At 43.7% G+C, this 8,363-nt stretch overlaps 1 protein-coding gene across 5 annotated transcripts in view; it reads left to right on the top strand.

The window, feature by feature from the left end:
* The first annotated feature begins 2,143 nt into the window (after nt 1-2,143).
* TBC1D24 (TBC1 domain family member 24) overlaps nt 2,144-8,363 on the top strand; it is a 32,918-nt gene continuing 26,698 nt past the window's right edge. The window contains exon 1 of one of the 5 annotated variants that reach the window (XM_080981985.1): nt 2,144-2,313. The gene's annotated coding sequence lies outside the window, so the exon portion shown is untranslated. Of the gene's footprint in view, nt 2,342-2,381; nt 2,469-8,363 lie in introns of those variants that run through there. The other 4 variants (XM_080981984.1, XM_080981982.1, XM_080981986.1 and 1 more) reach the window with 4 other exon arrangements.

Here is an 8,363-nt window from a genome sequence, read left to right as displayed (position 1 = left end):
AATAGCAATGAACAGCTACCCTATTTCCACATACCCATGTCAACTTCCCAGAGAATGCATGTGCTTACAGGAAAATGTCAGAAGGGAGAAGGTGTGCTAGAATCCAAACAAGGTCCCTGCCTCTTTAAGATCTTATTTAAGAACTTCCATTCCTTAAAGAAGAGACAGACTCTAGGAGGGGTAAATTGGCCCTGGGTGCTTAAAAACCTTCAAAGTCCACTTCGTTGCAGCAGGTTGTTAACTTGGATCTGTAATTAACTTTGAACATCCCTATCATTTTAATAACCACTTCATTGTGGCAGGTGGATCAGTTTTGTTTTCTCCTTATAGGCTAATGCTATTTTAAACACTATTAAGATATGTATGCCATCGTTCTCCAGGCACTAGTAGGTAGTTCCTTCTTATCTCCACAAGGGGTCTCACATTCTCAGTGTTTGTCTGACCTCGAATCACTGAGGCTACAATCCTCACCTGGAAATAAGTCCTGCTACCTGCACTACAAACTGCAGGAGGCAGTGGAAGACAGGAGTGCCTGGCGTGCTCTGGTCCATGGGGTCACGAAGAGTCGGACACGACTAAACAACTAAACAACAACAACCTGCGCTACACATTTAAAGCAGTATCATATGACTTTAAACAGCCATGGTCTCCACTAAATAATCCTGGGAACTGTAGTTTGTTCAGAGTGCTGAGAGTTGTTGGGAAACCACACCCAGGGATACGGTTTCAGGAGTCCCCCGCAAGCAGGACTGATTGTAAAACCACTCTGAAAATTCTAGTTCTGTAAGGGGAATGAGTGCCTCCTTACAACTCTCAGCACCCTGAACAAGCTACAGCTCCCAGGATTCTTTGGGGGAAGCCATGACTATTTAAAGTGGTATGGTGCTGCTTTAAATGGATTGTGCAGATAGGCTCCCAGCCCATTCTTAGGATTGCACTGTTAATGTTGTTATGTATACCACATTCAAATGAGAAGCCATTTTTGCAAGCTTTCTACTAGCTTAGTGTTTAAAATACTGTACAACTATCCATAGTCATTACTCTGGAATGCAGCAGGAATGAAACATTCTCAGCACAGCATCAGTGGTGTAGCATGGGTTGCCAGTGCCCGGGGCAGGCAAACTGCCAACACTGTTGGAGCGCCCCCCCCCCCACTAGAGCCAAGTGGGGCTGCGCTGTGCTGTGCTGCCTGTCCGCCCATGCAGGGTGAAGCCCAGCCGACTGACGCAGTTCTTGGCAGGCAAATCCCCCCAACTGCCCACAGTCTAAGATGGGCAATGGGATAAACTCCAGAGGGACGGGAGGGGAAAACCAGGGAATAGATTAATTTGTGTAATGGTCACAATTTGGGATTAAGGGTTGACATGCAGCCATTTCCACCTGGTTGTGTCTGAGGGGGAAGACATTCAGCAACAGACCAACTGCCATTTTGGCTCCTCTGCGGCCATTCCAGCTGGTTATGATACTGTCATATTTAAATTTAAGAATGAGGAATATGAGTGATTACTGTCACTAGAGCCTAAAATATTACTTTTGGGCTAAAACATAATTTTACATGATATAGAAGTAGTGGCAAATTTCACTGCTGGTAAAATGGGTATATGTGGGATATAGAACGCCATCTGTTTCAGATTGGATTGACAAAATTATGTTTACCTTTGCATATTATAGAAGGCCATATAATGAGCAACCAATTACATGTTTAGAAATATGGACTTCACTGTTATTTGTGTTTTGGAATCATAAATTTCAAGATATATGCTTTCACATATCTTTTTTTGCAATTATATATAGTTGTTTTCCACATGTCAACATGTATAATCAAGTGGTTTTTAAAAAAAAAATTAAGATACATCGCCTTTTAGGTATAGGCCCTATAAGGAGACATAAAAACTAAAGAAGATGCAACTAAGATACATCTGTGGAGACAAAAATAACAGAGTAAACACAGCTAACTCTGCAAGGATATTTTCAACGGCCTTCACCTCAGAGCAACAGCTGTGAGCTACGGAGCTCCTTAGAAATGTATAAGCCACGCCCCCCCCCCTCCTGGCCGTCGCCGTGCACGAGGAAAGGGAAAAGGCGGGGGAAAGGAAAACACGGACAGAATAACGCCACAGCCTGCGAGCGCGCGATGCAGGAGCGGAGCGTGCACGCACGCACGCCACGGGAGCACGCGCCAAGGTTTCTCCTCCTGCGCCGAAGAGTCTCGTGCGCGGCCGTAAGCTCCGATACGACCTTACTACGCATGCGCCCCGAGCCGCTATTTATAATCCGCTCCGTTCGCGGCCGCCGCAAGGGCTCCCGGAGGAGGTGTGTACATGGATGAACTGTGAGGTTGGTGAGTAAAGAAAACGCGGGGGGGGGGGGGGCGAGCGAGCGAGAGGAAGGAGAGGGAGATAGAATGGTATAAAAGTGCGCCTGCGCGGGCTGGGTCTTACGAGCTGGTACCTGAAGTGGGGCCAGAGGTAAGAGGGGCCGGACGCGGAGGGAGGGCGCGAGGGCGCTCTCAGCCTGCGGGGGGCGCCTCCGACCCACACCTTTTGCCGGGAGAGGGGGCTGGGAGCAAAGGCAAGGTGGAGACGGCCGTTTTAGCGTGGGGGGGGGCGAGGTATTTTTGTGGAGAGCAGCTACTGTGGGAGAAATACAGGAATACCCTGCAAGGGCGGGCTGAGCGGGGTGTCTCCTCATTTGCAGGGTTTCGTTTCAGCCGAAGCCCTCTTCTGTTTTTCATCCTCTTCCCAGTTTCGAGAGAGGATGGATTTGTGGAGTGTGTGGAATAGTTTACACAAAAGGGGGCAGTGCCCTTGAGCATGAACAGAGTGCCACCGCCAAGGAGCCCGCTGTGCGTCTGCATTTGGGGTCTGTGTGTGTGGCGTGCAGTGAATACGGTGTCAAGGTAGAATTCGGGAGTTCCTGGTCTGATTGACCCCACTCAGCCCCATAGCATACTAGGTGACATTGGGGTCAGTGACAGATTCTCAGCCTTAACCTGCTGCACGGGGTGGTTGTTAAGATAAAAGGAGTGTGGGGAGATAACAGTGTATGTTGCTTTGAACTCCGTGGAGGAATAAGGTGGGTTATTAAGGGCAAGTGATCTTTTTTTAAATATAGAAAAGCTCCCCAAATGATGTGAATCCCAGCAGCTTTTCTTCTAGACATTGGGTCGCTTGTAATTGTGTGGAAGAAAGACCCTTAAAGCAGAAGTATTCATCCCTTTCACACTCCAGACCCACCATTTTATCCCCAACCTGCAGCACTGGTCAAAATAAAAAAAATCCTTCCAGTAGCACCTTTAAGACCAACTAAGTTAGTTCTTGGTCTTAAAGGTGCTACTGGAAGGATTTTTTTTATTTTGACTATGGCAGACCAACACGGCTACCTATCTGTAACTGCAACACTGGATAAGACTAGTATTGTTATCCTTGAGTTGGAAGTGACTCTGGGGATCATCTAGTCCAACCCCTTGCAATGCCGGAATCTCAAGTACATGGCCATCCAAGCTCTGCTTTAAAACCTCCAAGGAAGGAGAGTCCATCACCTCTCATAGGAGTTTGTTTCACTGTTTGTTTCACTGTTGAACAGCTCTTGCTGTTAGAAAGCTCTTCCTGATGTAGTAATGTCCTGTTTTCTGTTGTTTTCATCTATACTGCCCTCCTTTCTCCTTAACCTCCACATTTCTGCTGCACCCCTTTGCCTTCTCTTTTAAAAATGAAATGAAATCCAAAGATACAAGAAAAGTGGTTCAACTGGGGCACCTGCTTGAGGTTGGGCTACAACCCCGTGTTGCATCCTAGCCCATTACATGAAGGCCAGGGTATGAAGAAATCTGATAACGATGAGATAATTGTAAAAAAACAATTGAAACAGAGTTGTGTACAAGTATTGGGTGATGTTCAACTAAGTTTTATTCAGAGTAGTGCCGCTGAAATTAATAAACATTACTAAGTTAAGGCCTTGAATTTCAGTGGGTCTGTTCTGAGTAAAACTCAGCTGAATGCCACCCATAGGCGATTGAGGGCTGAATTAGAGGCCTGGCTTGCATTCCTACAGATGGAAAAACAAAATCTTGATTTCTAAAGATTGACATGGGACATTTAAAACACTGAATTTCCAGGCGAATTAAAAAAAGAGGTTCTGCAGCATGAGGGGAAGGGTGTCCTCCTGGAAATAAGCCTCACTGATACGGGGGGACTCCCCAAATACGTAACTATATAGAGGATCTGTTTACACAACTCCACCCACATAATTGGCATCCTTGCTATATCCTCTACCTTCTCTTTTGACTAGCCGTGTGTTTTCCAGAGTGAGCACTGAAATTTCTACCCACCCTCTGGCCGTAAAATATGGTTGGTGACATTAGGGGTGTAATGAAGAAGAAGAGGAGGAGTTTGGATTTGATATCCCGCCTTTCACTCCCTTTCAGAAGTCTCAAAGCGGCTAACATTCTCCTTTCCCTTCCTCCCCCACAACAAACACTCTGTGAGGTGAGTGGGGCTGAGAGACTTCAAAGAAGTGTGACTGGCCCAAGGTCACCCAGCAGCTGCATGTGGAGGAGCGGAGACGCGAACCCGGTTCCCCAGATTACAAGACTACCGCTCTTAACCACTACACCACACTGGTGCTTATCTGATGTGGGGGGGGGTTGTTTGCTAGTTTGGGAAATATTTAACTGGAATCAGATGCTGAGGCTCTAAAGCAGGCATCCCCAAACTCGGCCCTCCAGATGTTTGGGGACTACAGTTCCCATCATCCCTGACCACTGGTCCTGTTAGCTAGGGATGAAGGGAGTTGTAGTCCCAAAACATCTGGAGGGGCGAGCCTGACCTAAAGTGAAGCAGTTGCTACCTCTAGAATGGATGTTGATACTGCAAGCAGCCTGAATTGTTCGTAGTTACAGAGTGGTTGTTGTATAAACACAATAAACTAGGTTTAAAGGCATGTTTAAGTGCCTGTTTATGTTTTTCTTAATCATGTGATGCATGAATCTCATGCACTAAACTGTTCAACTTGAAATTGCCAATATCCTATAGGTTAAATAAACAAAAAAACTTGCCCTAATACTCTTTGCACTATGGACTATATTTAAAAAAGTCTATATCTCTCAGGCCTAAGATTTTCAAATGACTTAAGATGTTTGCTGTATCGCTTCAGAATGCATGTTCCCCTGAAAATGTTTTCCGAAACATTCATGAATTTGTAATTAATTAGACTGATTCCAACCATGAGTTATCAATTAGGCCATTTTTTCTCATGACTCCTGAATCTGCCTATATCTGTACGGTGGGGGAAAGGATTTTTTTCCAGCCCTGAATTTAATTGGTAATTGAGCAATCTTAGCCGCATTCGCACTTCCCTTTCTTCGAGCAGTTACTGCAGTAGTAGTAACTTTTATTTCCACGTGCATGCTATAGTTTTATCTGGTTTTCTTTTCCCACACTGGGAACCTGTGGGGGTTTTTTACAGCAAATAGAGATGTATTGATGGTTTTTTTAAGATCTTACATCATATTTCATAAGATCACAAGTTTTGAATCCTGAAACACTTGGCAGCCTTATTGTTGGCGCTGCTGGGCTCTTGGAACTGATACTGATAACTAAAGTGAGGGGGAAACCCACCTTCTAAACAACCCCAGAAAAAAACTGACTATGACTATGACTGTGATTGTGATTTTGAAAACCAGCACCACACAGCCATTTACATATCTAAGCAAACGGTATTTCATTTCAGTGAGAACATGCTTGAATTAGCTTCTGCCCGTTTTGTAAAGGGTAGCCTTACATGGCAGCCTTACATAATGTATGTATAGTAAGCTCCAAATCATCACTTTTTTAAAAGGGTGTGGGTTTTTTTGTTTTTTTGGTATGGTAAAAATCAGTGTGTTTGTGCACAACCTAAATAAACTGGACATTCTTTTTACTGCACACGCAGGACCTAATCACAGTATCTCTTTTTAAGAGTCACAGAGGCAAGAAGGAGGTTGCAGTGTTTACTAACCCCAAGTAATACCTGAACTTGTGGATGTGGGCTGGCCCAGTATGGTGGGTGACTGTTGATATATCAGCAGCTGACCACTTTTAACATTTACCGGTATATTTTTATAAGCTGGAGGTACAGCTAAGAAAACAGAATCATTTTAAAACATATTAGGCTGGAAGGGGGGTACACAGCTGGCAACTTAAGTGAGAGAAACAGGGAGGAGAGGAAATTGGTTTGGGACTCTTATGAGGAAATAGAGGATAAAATTAGAAGGGAATCTGGGAGGCAAAAAGGAACCTGTAAAAAATCATTTTCAGGACATGTGGGGCAAGGAGTGGTAATAGCTTTGGTTATGACAGAAGACAATAAATATGTCCTTGCTACTAAGCAGAATTTCCTCATCCGTTTTCAAAATGCTTTGATCATATAATTTCATCAGATTGAGGAAAATATGCTTGATGCTAACTGCCAAGCATGTTTTCTTTTTTAAGACTTGCACAAAACTACATATTTTTGTAGGCAATGCTGTGAGCAGGCCTGCTATATATTATTCTGTAGTGTTATTTTGGGGACATTTCTGCATGCATTGTCTCTTACTGCTTAACAACATTTGTGCAGAAGCCCACAAAAATAATAGTAAGAGCATACTACCAACATCCAACTCCCAGTAGTCTTCCCCTTCTTACAGCCCCTCTTATTTCTTTTCTTTTGGGGATTTTAAGAACAAATTCAGACAGATTGCACCTTTACATTTAGACTAACGTTTCTATGTTACCAGAGGCACTTATTTCTTGCATCCTTTTCCACATCTCTATATTTTCCTTTTTGTTGTTGTTGAATTCCTGGCTCTTGTCCTAGTCTTTCCACCTGTTTGTTCTTACTGGTACAGAAAAAACAGTCTACCAAGCAGATTTTTTGTGGGTGGTCAGTTGCAGTCTGTGAGAAACTCAGTTTACAAGCAGTAAATGAGGTTTTTCTTCAAATTAACTGTTTATGAAAGAAGCAGATCGATCTTTCATGCAACTCTACAACCTACTCCAGACACTGGTGAACCCAATGCCAGGTGTAAGGAAGCCAAGTATTTTTTCCACCTCAACTGTATATCTGATTGAAGTGACTTATTTGTCTAAGTGCCCATCATTGTAAGCAGTGCTGTATGCATAGGGATAGACTTGCCTACTGCAGAGACTGGGGCGCACAGAGATTCTGCAATATTTTTCACGCAGACAAATGTTGACTCCCCACATTCAGTCCCATTTGAAGGTGGCTGGTTTTCCCCTCTGCAACATTTCATTTGTGCCCCCATCCCCATTTCATGAGTGAATGACAACTACTGTCTTGTATGGGAGAAAAGGTTGTACAAGGTCAGCACTGGAATGAAGAGTAAATCTGCCCCCTGCTCCTGGTGACCCCCAGTTACCTGGAGTGGCATTTTCATCTGTGTTCCTCCATCACACCTAGTTAACTTTTTACTTCTGAACTGAATAGAAGCCACCCTGCATCCACACAAATAGATCTTCACCTAAGTAACTCTGGTTTGCTCCTTTTTAAAAAACAACAACAGGATGTATTTCATTCACATTGTTTACAGGCTTGGAGCTTTCTATGCCGAATTAAGTCAGACAGGTTGTAGAGTTGCATCCATCTTGATGGTCCTCAATTGTGGCCTCTTAAATTTCTTTTACAAAGCCAAGGGTTTCTGTTGACATCTGTAGGTTGGTGTTGGTTCATGAAATGCGGTGAGCTGAAATTCAAAGTCTTTGCCCACTTCAGATATAACCAAAATAATGGTTTCTTACAAGTACAAACCTTGGGCTCATACACTCTTCTCCCTTCTGTGTTTGCTGTACAAGTTAGATTTCATTGCAGCGATTCACTTAATCTGTGGATGCTTTCACAGAGCTTGAGAACCAACCCAAGAAAACATAAATATTTTCACAAACTGGGAATAAGCAGTGGTAGTTTGCCTGCATTCAGTGAGTTCATGAATAGATTGAGATTTGAACAGGACTTCTAGTTTGTGCTCTTAGTCACTATACTACACAAGTGCTCGTTAGTGTGTGATTATTGCCCACGCATACTCTGCTTGGATTACTGTGAATATGCAGAGCACAAGCAAGGTCATAGTTGTAAGCTTCCACATTTCCAGTGCTTGGCCTTATCTTATGGCCCTGAGGGGCTGTTAAAATACAAGGCGTCTCCTGAAGTCTATTCAGGACACTATTGTCAACTTATAAATGAACTCATGGAAGGAAATGGAATACAACTGGACAGATCAATAGTCATACTGCACATTCTAACAAAGCCCTTAACTTACTAGGGAAATTGCTTTCAGACCTCTTGTACATAAAGCTAACTACTTCTGTGAACTAATCTGAAGAAGG

The sequence above is a fragment of the Podarcis pityusensis genome (assembly GCF_964106645.2).
Source record: "Podarcis pityusensis genome assembly, chromosome: 14".
Lineage (NCBI taxonomy): Eukaryota > Metazoa > Chordata > Lepidosauria > Squamata > Lacertidae > Podarcis > Podarcis pityusensis.
Note: the sequence above shows the minus strand (reverse complement) of the source record. Positions and strands in the feature narration are given on the sequence as shown.